Genomic DNA, 15,216 nt, shown 5'->3' with positions numbered 1-15,216 from the left:
CTTTGTGAGTTAATGGTGAAGAAACCCTGACCCGGAGCCTTTTCACAGTCTAAAGTCTCATGTGCTTCTGAACAATAACAGAATACTTGTTAACACTGAAAGACCATGTTAATCTGTGTAATTTAGAATTTTGGAGATATTTAATAATTTATCCAAATTCTGTGTGTGTGCGTGTGTGCGTGTGATTCTCCCACAAATATTAAATCCTGTCACAGACTCACTTTTCCCACCTTAAGTCGCTACTTCCCACAATGTTTAAAGCTTGGGTTGGTAATCCTGGAGAAGCTAGTAAGACCAGGCTACCGATAAATCCCACCCCCTCCCATTGGCCCTCTCATTAGAGCTACAACCATATGAAAACACACAGGTGACAACTGCTAAAGCTCAATTTTGTGTATCTCGATCGCTTCTGACTGTTGTCTCATTTTCAGCCTTGTATGTCTCTCCTGCCTCTCGGCTAGTGACAGGTATGCAGGTCCAATGAAATGATTGATCATGTTTATTACAGTCCTGCCAGGGCCACAGACACCAGCTTTTTGTCTTGTTTTTTTTCCCATCAGACTTTATTTGTTGATGCTATCAGGAAGGGGATTTCAACAAAAAAGTATTCCAGAAACAAATTATTAACCCTAGTTTTAAGTATTACAATGAAAGGATGTTTATGGCATATTTGAATAGGAAAATATCATTGATTTGAATCAGCTAGTTAATTAAAATGATGTAATTTATAAATCTTTGTTATTTCTCCCCCATTTCGGGAATTTTTTTTACTGTGAAACAAGACAAATAGGGATGCTAGCATGATATTTAGCTTCTATATTATTCACCTTATTCACTATTATAATTTAGCATGCTAAAACTCTGATAATTAGCATGAAACCCAAAGTGCAGCTGAAGCAGATAGAAATGTCATGTTTTGCCAAAATAATCACAGTATGATGGATGAAAAGATAAAGCATCACAATTTATCCTGAGGAAAGAATGAACATCTGCACCAACTGTCATGGAGATATTTCAGTCTGGACCAAAGTGGCACATCAACCAACACAATCACAGAGCCATTCATTAGGACAGCACTTCTAGTATGGCTTGGCGGAGCGTGACACGCAAGATTTGTACAGGTTCTTATTGAAATGGGATATAAAGATATTAAAATGCACATGGTATGACTGTAAACTGCCAGGACACCAGCTGCTAAACAGTTTTGGACTTAAAACTCAGTTTTAAACACAGGTACAAATTCCTTTACTTTCAATCATGGATGTTCAGGTTGCACAGAAGAGTTTCCCTTAGAAGAGACAGCGTTGTTATGAATGCCACTTGTCATGTGAGTGAGGAGTTCAGACAACGGAGCACATGAGAATCAACTGCTTGGACAGGTCAGTCCATGTCACCAGAAAACCAGAAGTGCCTGTTCCCAATTTGCCATATCGAGGAGAGTGAGCATAGTTGTACGACACAATACAATGACATTAAATAAGGTGCCTACACTACAATCTGAGCTGCACAAAAAACGTAACCTTGTGTTCTAGATCATTTTTTTGGAACACAGATTGTATCATTAGGACAGGGTATCATTGAGGCACACAGTAGAGGCAATATTGAACTTGCAGACCACTTGCCTCGACGACCATCTTTATGTAAATGAGTCCCGCTTTCCCACAGCTTTTTCTGTCTGCAGCTGTCGCAGAAGTGCAGATTTTGATGACCGATCCGGCCTCTGATATACTACCAGTATAATGCCATTTTATCCAGACATGTGAGACATCATGTCAGAAGAGAGACAAATGCTAGACCAAACATGAGAGAAACCCAGTCAGTCTCACTGCTCCTCAAGTGACATACTTCATAAACTAAATGGCCACATCTCTGTCCTCAGAGGAAACTTGAATCGTTGGCATTATACCTCTTGTAGTGAGGTGATAACATTTGTCTGTGCTTCCTTCAGGGAGGTAAAACTAGACTATACATTGTAGTAGAGTTTTTAAACAAACTAACAGTAAATAACAAAGGAGAGTTCCAAACCTCTGAATTGATTGAGAGCATCTCACAGTTCAGCCAGACTAAACAGTGAGGCCACAAGACACTACAGAACTACTACCCCCCCACACACACACACACGCGCACACACACACACACACACAAGCCAAATTCAATTCCCATTGTTGGCCCCTTCTGTGTGAAGCTCCCACTGTGTTTCACACTGGTGTTCCAGTTTCTGTGAACGTCAGGTGGAGGACAGACGGTGAATTGGTCGGTGCAGCTGGGCAAAGCCAAAATTGCAATAGTTTTTCCCAGTTACTATGGTAACCTATAGGTGTTGTCTTGAACAGACCATGATGCAGTGCATACAGCGCATTGCAGCCAATCAGAATGCAGTTTGCTTGTACATTTCAGTCAACCATCAGTAAGCACTCGGTAACCACACACAAAACCGCATGTATAATACAGCAGGAATGACGAATTATTGTTACTGTACCCTCCCAAAAGAGGAAATTACAGGTATAAAAACCCCAACAACATAAATGATGTGGCAATGGTTTCGATATTACAAAAGTGACTCAGCTCAGACAAAGACACCATACAAAATATGCTGTCGGCCAGAGTAAATGAAGACTGGAAACGAAACCATTCCATTCAGTCAACTGGAAATGTTTGGAAGCGCATGAAATTACTGTTAACACTTTTTCCACCGTCAACAGCAACGATGGGGCTCAACCATTGGAACAATTATGTATTTGGGGGACTCAGTTTAAAACCTTGCTTCCAGAGTTAAATCTTAATAATAAGTAAAAGATAGTAATAAATCATGTTTCAGTCAAGAAGTCTTGCTTAACAAGGTTTTTTGTGTCAAAGCTTTCAGTTTGTGTAAAGGGTTCTTTACTATACCACTACCAACATATGCTAATATCTGCTGGCTGTCTTGCTGAAGACTCCACACTCATAAACAACCACATTTTTTTCTTTGTATTACAAAATACGCACAAATATGTACTTTTTATTAAAGAAATCCATAATGGCAGAGTTAAATCTTTTCATTTAGCTAGATTTGTTAAATTTAATGGTGCATGCTTTCCCCAGTGCTTAAGTGGGTAACACCCAGGTGCTCTTCTTTCCCTCCCATGGTCTTGGCATGCAGGTTAAGGTGATTGGCGAGTCTAAATTTCCCATAGGTGTGCAATGTGTTCAGGTTGTCTCTCGTCCAATGTCAGCAGGGATTGGCCCCGGGAATGATCCTTAAATTTAAATGGGCATAGCTAATGGATGGGTGGGCACTATGGTTCGATTATAATTGAATGTAATGGTTCCGCGAGGCTTCAATTCAAACCACATTCTCTTGTGGCTTGATGACCATAAACCCATATATAACACAGCAATAACAAGAACAACCAATAACTCACAGACAAATTCATTTTACTGTGAAAAAGCAAAGTGTTCTTACATATACAGACCGCTTAGAAAAAAAAGCAACAAGCCACTCTCAATCTTTACTCCTTTGACTCCATCCTGACAAAAATGATGTTTTTATACACTTTAATCCACTAAATAAAAAGACATGTTATAGAGTTACATGTTTTCAACCTCTGGAAGCATGTCTTATAAAACCTATGCCATCATTTGAACACAGTTTTGTTCATAAAGATGATCTCGAACCAAAAGCTGACAGCAAAGTACTGTGGACTACAAGAGAAAGAAATAAAACAGTGATACACTGAATCTCTATAATTACTCCACGGAAATACATGATGGCTCCATAGGGAGATGAGAGGTATCTGTCTAAAAACACTGACTGTGAACACATTAAAATCATGGAACATGGTGTCAATAAACTGCACACGGCACATCTGTATTTACCAACCTGTCTAGTCCGCGATTACTTTAGACCAAAGTATACTAAAGGGGCAAGAAAGGCAAAATAGAGAGTTGCTTCTTTTCTGAACAAAGTACTATTTAGGGATTCATTCGCAATAGCTCCAGCTAAGTAAGTGTAATGTTTGAATTGTCTCATAATAGTTGTATTTATCAATTTTCCACCCAATGAAACATGTATAATGCTAAGCCAGAGGACATTAATGTTCTTAAATTATGCTTTCTAAAGCTCTAAACTAAACAATTTCCAGCGCGAAGACTTTCTACCGAATACCTAACTAATAATTTCCCTTAGCCAAGAGAGTAAATCAGCATCTTGCCCAAGGACACTTCAGCATGCAGATGGGAAGACTGGGATAGAACCAACTATAATGGATGGACTGCCATTGGATAAATTGTTAGGGCTATCAGACACGGTGAAATGTGCCAAAATTCATCCAGCACCTTCATCTACTCATATTTTCTATCTGTTATTAATACTTTTGTTTAAATTAATGACTAATTAGCCTCATCTATTATATTTGCCTAATTACCAAATGTTAGCATGTTAACAGGATTAACTAAAATGGTGAACGTGGGAAACCTTAATCCCAAATGCAACCTCAAATGTATGGCTGTGAACTCTTAGCATTTTTACCTAAATATCTCAATTAATATGCTGAATCTCTTAAGTGGGATGCTAAAATGAATAGTTCAAATAGGTGTATTGATATATTAATCCAATGTCAGCTGCTGCTTGTCATGTAACATATCTAAAGAACTAATGCCAAAGCACAATACATGGACATATGGCACCAAAACAATGCTGAAGAGGCGAATAATGCCCGAGTGATGAGACAGCATCATTGTGAACTAAATTGTTTCTAAGCCTGACACTAACAAGTGTAAGACATCCAAGATTCATAAAGATCTCCCACATTTTACTGCATTATTCACCATCCGCCTACATAGAGATTAGTTCCGCTCTTTTATGTAGGTCATGCTATTGGATAATGAGATGACATTTAGTGCTCATATAAGCAGACCTCATCACATAGTAAATGCTCCGGGTTGGGGTTCTTTACATCCTGTACCTTTGTCCGGGCTCCTTGCCTTTACGTCACTGAAAAAGTGGATTATTCAGATAATCGCTCAGACATTAAGCCATATTGTCTCACGCTACTGTAAATCTGTGATACTGGTATTGATGATCTCATAGTGGCCCTCTGCTGAGGCACTGACTGTCATTAATTAGACTGTGGCACTGCTGTTCACTCTGTGTTCCCATGGTAACAATGTGTGGTGTATATTTTCCCCCAACCAAGGTTTTGATGTCCATTAAGGAACTGGTTTCCATTTATCTTCAGGTGGAGTATATTATGTATGCACAAACACCATTTGTTTATCTGATGAATATTAATAAAGTGGCATACAACCTTTCTGACTGCATGTTTTCCTTATTATCACAACCGGAAGTCATTCTTAATGCATTGTTATAGCATTGACACAACATTTAATACTGGGCTCACAGATAAACAGATATCACTCCTGCAGCTTTAAATAAGGACCCGCTACTTTCTATATTAAAATTATATTTGATATAGAAAATGTCTTAAAAGAAAGATATTTATAAAATAATAATTACTGTTATACACAGCTTAATGTCTTAAATGCCCGGGATAGATTATGTAAGATAACTAAAGCAGTATAAATATATGAAAACAAGTTATATTTCCCTATAAATTTAAAGAATGACCTTGGTGAATGCTTTAAGCTGCTGAGCTCTGTCTTCCCTCAGAAAGATAAGAACATCATAACAGCAGTAGATTTTCTACCTGCTGCAACTGAACCGAAACTTACGGCAATCCTTATTTTACATAAACCTTTCTTTCATCCATTCACACTGGTTGGTTGGCTTGGAGTTACGCAATGTTAAATTCAAGACCATTTTGTACGATGTAAGTCAATATAGATGGAGCTCTATCAGCTTCACCTTTACACAACAACAAAGTAAGAAAACTGTAAGGGAATAACTTATTATCTACTTACTTTCTATCTTCTATGGTTTGGTTTTGGTTTTGTATTTATATAGCTCTTTTCTAGTCTTGATGACCACTCAAGGCGCTTTACAGTACAGTATTAACTTTCACACATTCACACACACATTTATACAGTGCATCTATTCGCAGCACTTTGTTATTCTATAGGGGGCCACTCAGGGTTCAGCATCTTGCCCAAGGACACTTCGGCATGCATATGGGTCAGACTGGGGATCAAACTGCCGACCTTCAGGTTGGAGGACGACCACTCTATCCCTCAGCCACAGCCGCCCTATGCATTCTATGCATTTGTATATCACCTTGAATTGCCTTGTGTTGATACAAAAAACTTGCCTTGCCTGGACTATTTGGAGCATTTGTCGCCAAAATAGCATTTTCTTCTACTAAGCAGCCAATGGAAAAAAAGGCATTGGTCATAAATCTTTGCGCACATTCTGAGCTGAGCTTTCCCACAAGCGCTGTCGAAGTCAGGCAAACAGTAGCTTCCCAATTATGCTCCCTTGGGCCACACTGGAGAATAGTCACAATAGTCTAATACATTTTTTATATTTCATCTTAATAAACTGAACTGTTTTGGTAGTTTTGAAGAAATAACTCAAATTAAAATGTGATGAAAAATAACTGTAAACAGTCTATTATCTAATACACAGCTATGACTACTAAGTAGAGTGACCCTGAAAGTTCAGTGGACTGCAACTTGAAAAAACAATGAAATAAACTAAATGCGAGCGAATTGAAAAATCATCAATTTGACAACACATACACTGCAAATTCACACAACATAACCAAATAGACAAACATGTTGCAAATACACACAATGCAACAAATTAGAAAAATATATTGCAAATGCACACAACACAGAAAAACGCACAACAAATACCCTGCTGAGTTGTAGAGCATTGAGATCTGGGTGCAACCATGTAACCGATTCATATCTCATAAACTCACTTACTGTGCTCATTCGTGTTCAGTCTAACCGCACATATTATATAGGTTTATTTCACCCACTCTATATTTTACTATTGATGCTTATTCAACAACATTTGTCAATGATTATGGTTATACTTTACCCAAAGTGCCTTGTAATTACACATTCACCACACATCACAGCCCCATGGTGGGTGGCCACATCATTTCCATGAGAAGGCAGACCAACAAAACAAACATCCTTTTACCAGGTAGAACCACTCTCAAATATTCTTATAATTATATTCTTTCAGTGATTCTAAATGAATCACCAAATTATTGCAGGCCTTTTATTGTCTGCTGCTGCTCAGGAAAAGATGCAATTACCTAAGGCAGTGTGTGGGCAAATATGTGGGTCACAATTCTAGGGCATGGGTGGAAAGGGCATTGCAGCGCTTCCTTTGTACTGTTGTCTCAAACTCAGATTGCTGGTTACATGTTTGATTAAATCCCTGGCTGTGGAAGTTTATTGATTGTTTTGCAATGCCGTCCAAGAAATATTTCGGGCTGATTGCCAGAATAATATGATAATTTCTGATTTCATCAGTGACCGACAGTAAAACCACAAGCAGCCACTCTCTCATGCACAGGCTCTGAACTGAAATAGTCTTCTGCAAGCAATCCATGGAAAAAATGACCCTATGTCTCCATTTCTATCTATTGCTTTTTAATTTTCCTTGTTGTGAAACACTGCCATCTTGTTAGAATCAGATTTGTCTTGATAGAAGAAAGCATCTAGTAATGAAAAGCTTCATAGACAGAACAGGTAGACAAGCAGCTGAATATTGAATTGCCTTATGATCAATATCCATGTCTTTTAGAGGAGCTACTGGACACAAAATCAGATGTTGATGATTCACTTAGGGACATCACAACAACAGAACACAAAAGAATACTCATACTCGCACATATTAACAATAGATGTCATATGAAGAAAGTGGGTTAATACCATCAATGATTTAATTATAAAAAGGTTGGTTCATTAGCCATCTGGAAAAAAAGTATCACATTCACTAAGTGTTGACACACTCGTGCCTGATTACAACACAGTGAAATACAGCTAATTTTGCTTCCTCAAAACACCACAAACTGTGTGAGTGGAGTTGTTTACACATTATTCAAGATAACAGCTGGTACTAGCAGTCAGGCAGATTGGTTTAATGAATGCAGAAATCATGCTTCATCGTGACAATGATTCATGATTCTTTCACCCAGTGTGTCCTTGAGCTTTAAAAAAGGCAAAATTCACGGCTGCAACACTGTTTACCCCTGAAACTCCAAAACGCTTTTGTGGACTCAAACGCCTCACCCACCCCTCGACCGGCATAGTGGTGAGAAAATAATGATTGCGTTTTCATTTTTCAATGAACTATCCCTTTAAACCTTTAAATAATCCAGATCTAAACAAGACCCATGCCCTCTGATCTCAATGAGGATGAAGGAACATCATTTTTCAACAGATTTCCAAAAAGGTATCACTTGTTTTTGAGAGCTGCTAAAAGTTGCATATTGTATTTAAACATTTTCAAAATACTGTAATAGATGATTGTAAATCACAGAGCTCCAGAGGGAATAGGAAATCACATGCACTACACAGCATATGCCAGATAATCCAGTTTGCATTATCAACAGGTCTTTGCTACATGTAACCATTTCAGGTTTCTCTTGATGGTATCTTGACCCAGATTGGTGTGTGAACTCCCCCATTTCAGTGTCACTATAATGACCAGGTTTTGCCTCTCCACATCCCAGACTGCAAATGACTTACTCAACATCAATAGAACAGAGAGATTTGTTTTGGGAGTGGTCTTTTCATTTTGGCATTAAACCTGATATGCCCTTTTATGGTCTTCTGCCACAATATGTATTTAACACCACAAAAGCAAACAGAGTTGTAATGCACATGCAGCCAACCCCCTGAGCTAAAGATCTGAATCCCATCTAGGTCACACACAGTGGCCAGGCCCGCACATATTGTGAAACCTTTTTTTCTTCTTCATCTGAAACAGTAAGTGTAGCCACACCCGATTCTTGACAGTGACCTTTGTAATGAAAGAGAGAAAAGTCCTGTGAATCAGCTTTCTGAAATAGGAATGGTTCCCAATAAAAGGCACTGTGTCCATACATGAAAATGCAGTAGACAATCCCAGGATAGTAAATAAGTAAGTAAAATGTATCATTATTCAGAAGGCACAAATAAACACAGAATAGCTGACCGAAGAGCTGCACAAATGGTCTTTAGCTTAGATTTCAAAATAAAAATGGATGGATCATATCTAATTTATAACTGGTTCCACGATAGTTGAGCAGCATCTGCAAGAGCACCTATTAGTGTTCGTTCCGACCATGGGACACACAAGAGGTTTGTTGTCAGATCAAAGAGACCTGGAAGCTGAGTGCCAGTGAATACGGTCTGTGATGTAAGATGGACCCTGACTATTTAGAGCCTGTAATGAAGACGTAAATTAAAGTAAATTTTGTTTCCATTCAACTCAAAGAGAGAGAGCTCAGCATTTAAGTGAGGTGGCTTCTGGACTTAGACAGACCAACGATAATTACTTTGGATTTACTGTTTAGCTGACGGAAATGATTAGCCATCCAGCTTTTAATGTCCCTGAACAGCTCAGAGAGACTGGAGGGAATTACAAGATATTAATTTGGTAAAGGTATTTTATTTCCAGGCTATTTTTGGTACAGATTTACATGTCAAACTGAAAATCCACCTGCATTTGCCGCTCGGTGGGTTTTTATTTGGTACTCTGATTACAGCAGTGTCTTTGAAAAGGTTTTACATAATATTCAGATGTTTATCTGAGGTAATGCCACTCCTTTCATGCAATGAAAGAAAGGGAGGAAGCAAATTCACGCAATGTCATAAGAGCCGGAAGAAAGTAACCTTTTTTTATTCTAATCAGCTAAATTTCTTAATCATGCCCCAGTGATTCTGAGCCTGAAGCCACTGAGGACAATAACTGTGTGCTTTGGAGCAAGAGATCAGCGGCAAAGATGATGACGTCTGTAGAGGCAGTTACATAACTGAAGCTGAAAATGTTGTCTGTCATAGTTACGAGGTTAAAGAGGGTGACATGAATACCAGTCATAGTCTCAAGAGTCATGTGCAGCATAATTCCACTTCACCCAGCCGGGCATTAGAAAAGTGCAGTATGATTCTAACAGAAAAATCTATTTTATCCCTGTGTCAAGGCCTCGAAGGCTCATTCAAAAGACCACTGTCTTCTCAATGGAGACACAGCAGCTGTTCAATAATCAAAATGAAACCTGACAAATCATCTTAGGCCTACACTACAAATGATTCTAAACATACAGACTACATTAACAACGACATATAGTCCAGTGAAAGATCTTACTGATTTTAAGTTATACAGGATTGATCCAAAAAAGATTTTTAAGAATGGCTTAAATGCTATGATCCATAGAAAAGAATATAAAAACGAGTAAAAGACATTAAGGGATAGAAACTTTATCTACAACTCTTTTTCTATAAATGTTCTAGGTTACCATGTAAGGTAAACTGCAGTATAATTGATAGGGGATGGGGCTTTGTATTCCAGTGCATCTATAAACACTAACACAAATTCAGCTGCAAAATATTGAAATATTCATATAATATTAGAACTCAAGTATGAGCCATTAAATAACTATATAATCCCCCCCTTCCCCCCACATGAAACACACCACAAAGCTAATGTAGGTATCCCAGTTAGTCCATTAATTTGAGGGGCAAAATAGATGCAGTGCACAGTATAATTATGACTCTGTAACAAATAATAAAAACAAAAGGTAGGAAAACAACCAAATTAATAAGTAAAAGAATAAGTACCTATTCATCACCTACAGATCCAGATTCAATAGTCTAATGTGTCTATGAATTATAAATAAGCAATAATGTCATTTTGAGCCCACGGCAAAAATGTTGTAGCGCAAATTAATTAGCTCATTAGTTAATAACAAGTCAAACAGTCCTACAAACTCTATATAGGAATCTACTAACTAGTTGTTTATAATGCATTGCTCTGGACTTGATTTGCTCAATTTCCCGAAACAATTAAATCAATCTGTCGAACTATATTTGTACAGCACCTTTCATACAGGTTAGTGCAGTTCAAAGTGCTTCATATTTGACGAGCCAAGAATTAAACAACCTCATGATGACATTTGGGTTTATTTATTTGGAACTAAAGTTTTTTGTGTACAACTCCAACAAACTGTCTTACATTCACTGCAGTAGCACATAGTATTCTAGGACTTCCAGGACCGCAAACTGTTTTGAAAGGTTGGACAGAGGACACACACGACACTTATCAGAGACTTTTGTTACAGGCTGTCAAGGAGCATGACACTCCAGTGGTTCTGATGAGTATCACAAATACTTTAAAGGCCTGTTTAATGTAGTCAGAGTGAGTGTTTCCCTTCTTTCTTAGCTTTTCCTATTGTATGACCTACTATTGAATGCTTTCAGGGTTCCATCCATCAATCAATCCATTATCAATACCGCTTATCCTTTGAGGGGAGCTGGAGCCAACCGCAGCAGACATTGAGTGAGAGGCAGGGTACACTCTGGATAGGTCAAAAGTATGTTTCAGTGTGGCTTTGTTATCTGATGTCTCTGTCAGGTATTTCTTGTACCATATGTTGAATGACAAAAATGAAGTTTATTGAACTTGAACCTTGTTATTCCCAAGTGTGACTTCTGTTACAGCCAAGTGTAAAAAACCACAGCAACAATTATACTATATGTTACCATACAGGAAGTAAGTACAAAGGTAAGTAACATGAGAGTTTCCATACACTGTAGAAGAGTAATTATTGCAACAAGAGACCAAAGTTTTGAATTATTCAGAGAGAAACTCTCAGAATTATTTCAGAGATAATTTCAGAGAAATTACATTGACTGATGTCAATGTAAGTCAAATGTGACTATGTAATACTGTAGTACTATTAACTGTAGTACTATTAACACAACACCAACAATGGGCTTCTCGTGTTGTGTTTAATGTATAAGGTAAGCAAGGCTTGGTAATTTGCAACCTGTGAAGTTAGTCAACCTGTTGTCAGATTTCATTCCATTTCATGTGTGTTGGAGATGAATCATCATGGGTTGAACATTCAACATTCATGCTATGTGGAGCGCAGCTCTGTTTTCTTAAAGAGACAGAGGGGGAGAAATTATCCCTTAGCAGTTGCATAGACCTGCACCATTTGTGCATGCCCAGTCACACTAAGCAGCTCTAGCAATATTCAGACTTGCATTCAGTTTAAGCTTGCAGGACATGGCCCACTAACCTACTTTCCCCACAACATGCTCTGTAACATCAGAGACGAGGCTGTGTGTCATCAGTTAACTAACCTTCACCATAGAATAGTTTCAGGAAAAGGAACAAAAGCTCAGATACAGCACTGCTTAAGCACAACCAGAATATAAATGATCAGACAAAAATAAATCTCCATTAGGCCCCAAGCTTGGTTTGCTCTTGAAAGTGAAATATAATGCTGCAAACTGATATTCCTTGAAACAGCAGTGGAGTGGAGCAAAATAAGGACATGACGAACTGTCACAAGAAACGAGGAATAAAGGGGAGAAAAATCCTAACCCGTAACTGAGACAGAGTAAAGTAGTGATCTTCTATGTCATACAGGAGTAATTATGTAGGGTGAATTATAAAATATGAAGATATAGATGTTCATAAATAAGTTTAATATTAAGATTATTAATGGAAAAAAAACATATTTGTGGCAAATCCTTTATATCTACATGTAACTGGTAGGGTTGCTGAATAAGGAGATCTTGTGTTTCCCCCATGATCTCATGGGCAAACCCCATCACTGTCCAAGAGTTACATAAACCACACTATACACTGTTAAACTCTACAACCTGATACCCACAAACAATTGTTGTAAGTTACTAGCTAAACAAAAAACAACCACAGCAACTGCATATGCAGTGCACCACTCTGTGGGCGGCTGCTCCTTCAAGTAAACAAATTGAATAATTATGACGTGGAAACATATTGTGAGTGCAGAAGAGACTCTGGACTCCTGGACTGTACTGTGTGCGGGCCGATTGGTCGTATGTTTGATTGTATTTCACAGGTTGTTGTAGCTATTTTTAAAAACTTCAGTATCAGTAAAAGTGGACTGTTAGAAGATTGGTAATGTCTGCAGTTCAATATATGTATTTTATTGCCAGAGCAGTAACAAGTGGCAGAAATAGACATCCATATAGTGAGTGAGATGCCTGTCAGTAGGGGGCAGTCTCAGTGCAGAGTGGATTAGGATCATGATTAACCTCTGACCGCCATAGGGGTAGACTTTAATCCAGAGTGGAATACACTAACTCATCAAGCCCAGGATAAAAATGCAGTTTTTAAAATTTACTGTAAAAGCAGGTCTCAAGATTTTGACTGGAAGGGAGGAGACGATAGCATGAGTCATGAGGGTGGCCCATGACGTAGAAAGGAGTGTATGGTGTTTAACACTCGAGTACAGTCAGTCCTGGGACAGCCATTCACGTCCCACTCGGCTGTCAGCACACGTCCTCATCACTATTCATGTCTGCTGGGCCAACCTCAGCACTGATGCAGCCAGCCGACAGAGTGGACCAGGCCTCCACACTGGTGTAATGTACACGAGGACACTGGACGATCACTTGGACAATGAAAATAACAGGCTCCTCTCATGGCAGCGTGATCCAGACCAAAGTCAAACACTTGTCACCAGATAGGCAGACACTGACATACATTCAAAAAAACTGATTTCCACTGACACCAGTCTTGCCTGGACACCCTCAACTGGGAAATCGCTCTTGCTCAATCTCATAATCCAGCATCTCCCAACAATTTGAAATTGTCCCAGTTATCTCTACATGCACAAGAGAGCGCCATGTGGATTGCTCAACCCCATATAGACCACAGTCCTATTTCACCCTCCTCGAGTCACACAATATGTTTGAAGGGCCCACATATGATAAGGTGCCTGTTCATACAGCGAACCAGCAGCTGCTCTCCGCACAGCCAGGTCCACACACACACACACACACACACACACACACACACTCCAGGGCATCCCACCCCCATTTCATTGGCGCCGCGTCCAGTATCAATAACTTACAGCACGCTGCCTCTCATCGAATTAATACAAGAGGAAAATAAACACCCTATTCAAATACACTGTGTGCCTGCAGCTCACAGTCATTCAGAAAACAAGCACCCTTTGACCTTAATGCATTAGCAAATTATCCTGAAACGGTCCAAATATCCACTGAGGAAAAAACAAATGTGTTTTGTGTATTTGTATACGACTGCTGTATATATATTTTGACGCAAATTACGTCGCGTCAAGACTTTGGAGAAAAGAAGAGACTGTGAGTAAAGTATGTTTTTCCCGGAGAGGTTCTACTTGTTGACACCGTAAATTGTTTCGCTAACGTGAAGCTCGGTTTGTGGGTAGAAGTGACGAAACAGACGCTGCGGAGGAGGTGGAAACTTACCTTACAGAGGGAGCCAGGCGGGGAAAGAGGCTGGAAGCGGCAAAATGATCATAAAAAAAAAAAAAACTACGACGTTTTATATTCCCAGCAAAAAAAAGTTTCCCTCAGATTAAACTGCGCTGCGACTCCGCGTACAGGCGGTTCTCCCCGGTATGTGTGTGAGAGAGAGGAGCTGCCTGTTGAGAGGCAGATCCTGATCCAGCCCAAAGCCCGACACAGCCCACACACTTCACACCTCACAGCTTACATCGTTTTTCCACAGAGCGGTGCACACAACGTGTCCCGTCCACTGACACACACACACACACACACTGACACACAAACAGACACATACACACACCCAGTGACAGGCAGACAGACGAGGGCTGGCTGAAGACTTCTGTGCAGCCAGTGCTTCCACCACACTCACAGCCCCGCCCACTGGACTCGATATGCTCCTAAATAAAGTTGTTCGTGTGAGTGTGTGTATGTGTATGCGTGTGTGTGTGCGTGCGTGTGCGTGGTTGCCTTACTATCCTTTTCCAACATAAACACACACCTCGTCCACAACAGTGGACCTCATGAGGACCTAAACTCAATCCTATAGGCTAAACATCATTTCCAGGGTCCTGGTTATGGTTAGAGGTCCAATGTTAATTGTGGTTAGTTTAAGGTTAGGGTTAGGGTGAATTGGTCATGGTTATGGATTGTGTTTTGGTTAAGTTCGTACAAAATGAATGGAAGCCAATGCAATGTCATTTTAAGGATGGCTGGGTAAATCTGTGTGTGTGTGTGTACGCGTGTTGTGGAGACCTAAATGTGTTTAGGGTTAGGTTAGGGGAAGGGTTAGGATTA

At 39.4% G+C, this 15,216-nt stretch overlaps 1 protein-coding gene across 1 annotated transcript in view; it reads right to left on the bottom strand.

Annotated features, from left to right (window-relative positions):
- The window catches only part of npas2 (neuronal PAS domain protein 2), a 38,461-nt gene extending 23,692 nt beyond the window's left edge, over window positions 1-14,769 (bottom strand). The window contains exon 1 of the mRNA XM_053441267.1: window positions 14,383-14,769. The gene's annotated coding sequence lies outside the window, so the exon portion shown is untranslated. The remainder of the gene's footprint in view (window positions 1-14,382) is intronic.
- Window positions 14,770-15,216: the final 447 nt, after the last annotated feature.

Source organism: Pleuronectes platessa, chromosome 15 (genome assembly GCF_947347685.1).
Source record: "Pleuronectes platessa chromosome 15, fPlePla1.1, whole genome shotgun sequence".
Classification (NCBI taxonomy): Eukaryota; Metazoa; Chordata; class Actinopteri; order Pleuronectiformes; family Pleuronectidae; genus Pleuronectes; species Pleuronectes platessa.
Note: the sequence above shows the minus strand (reverse complement) of the source record. Positions and strands in the feature narration are given on the sequence as shown.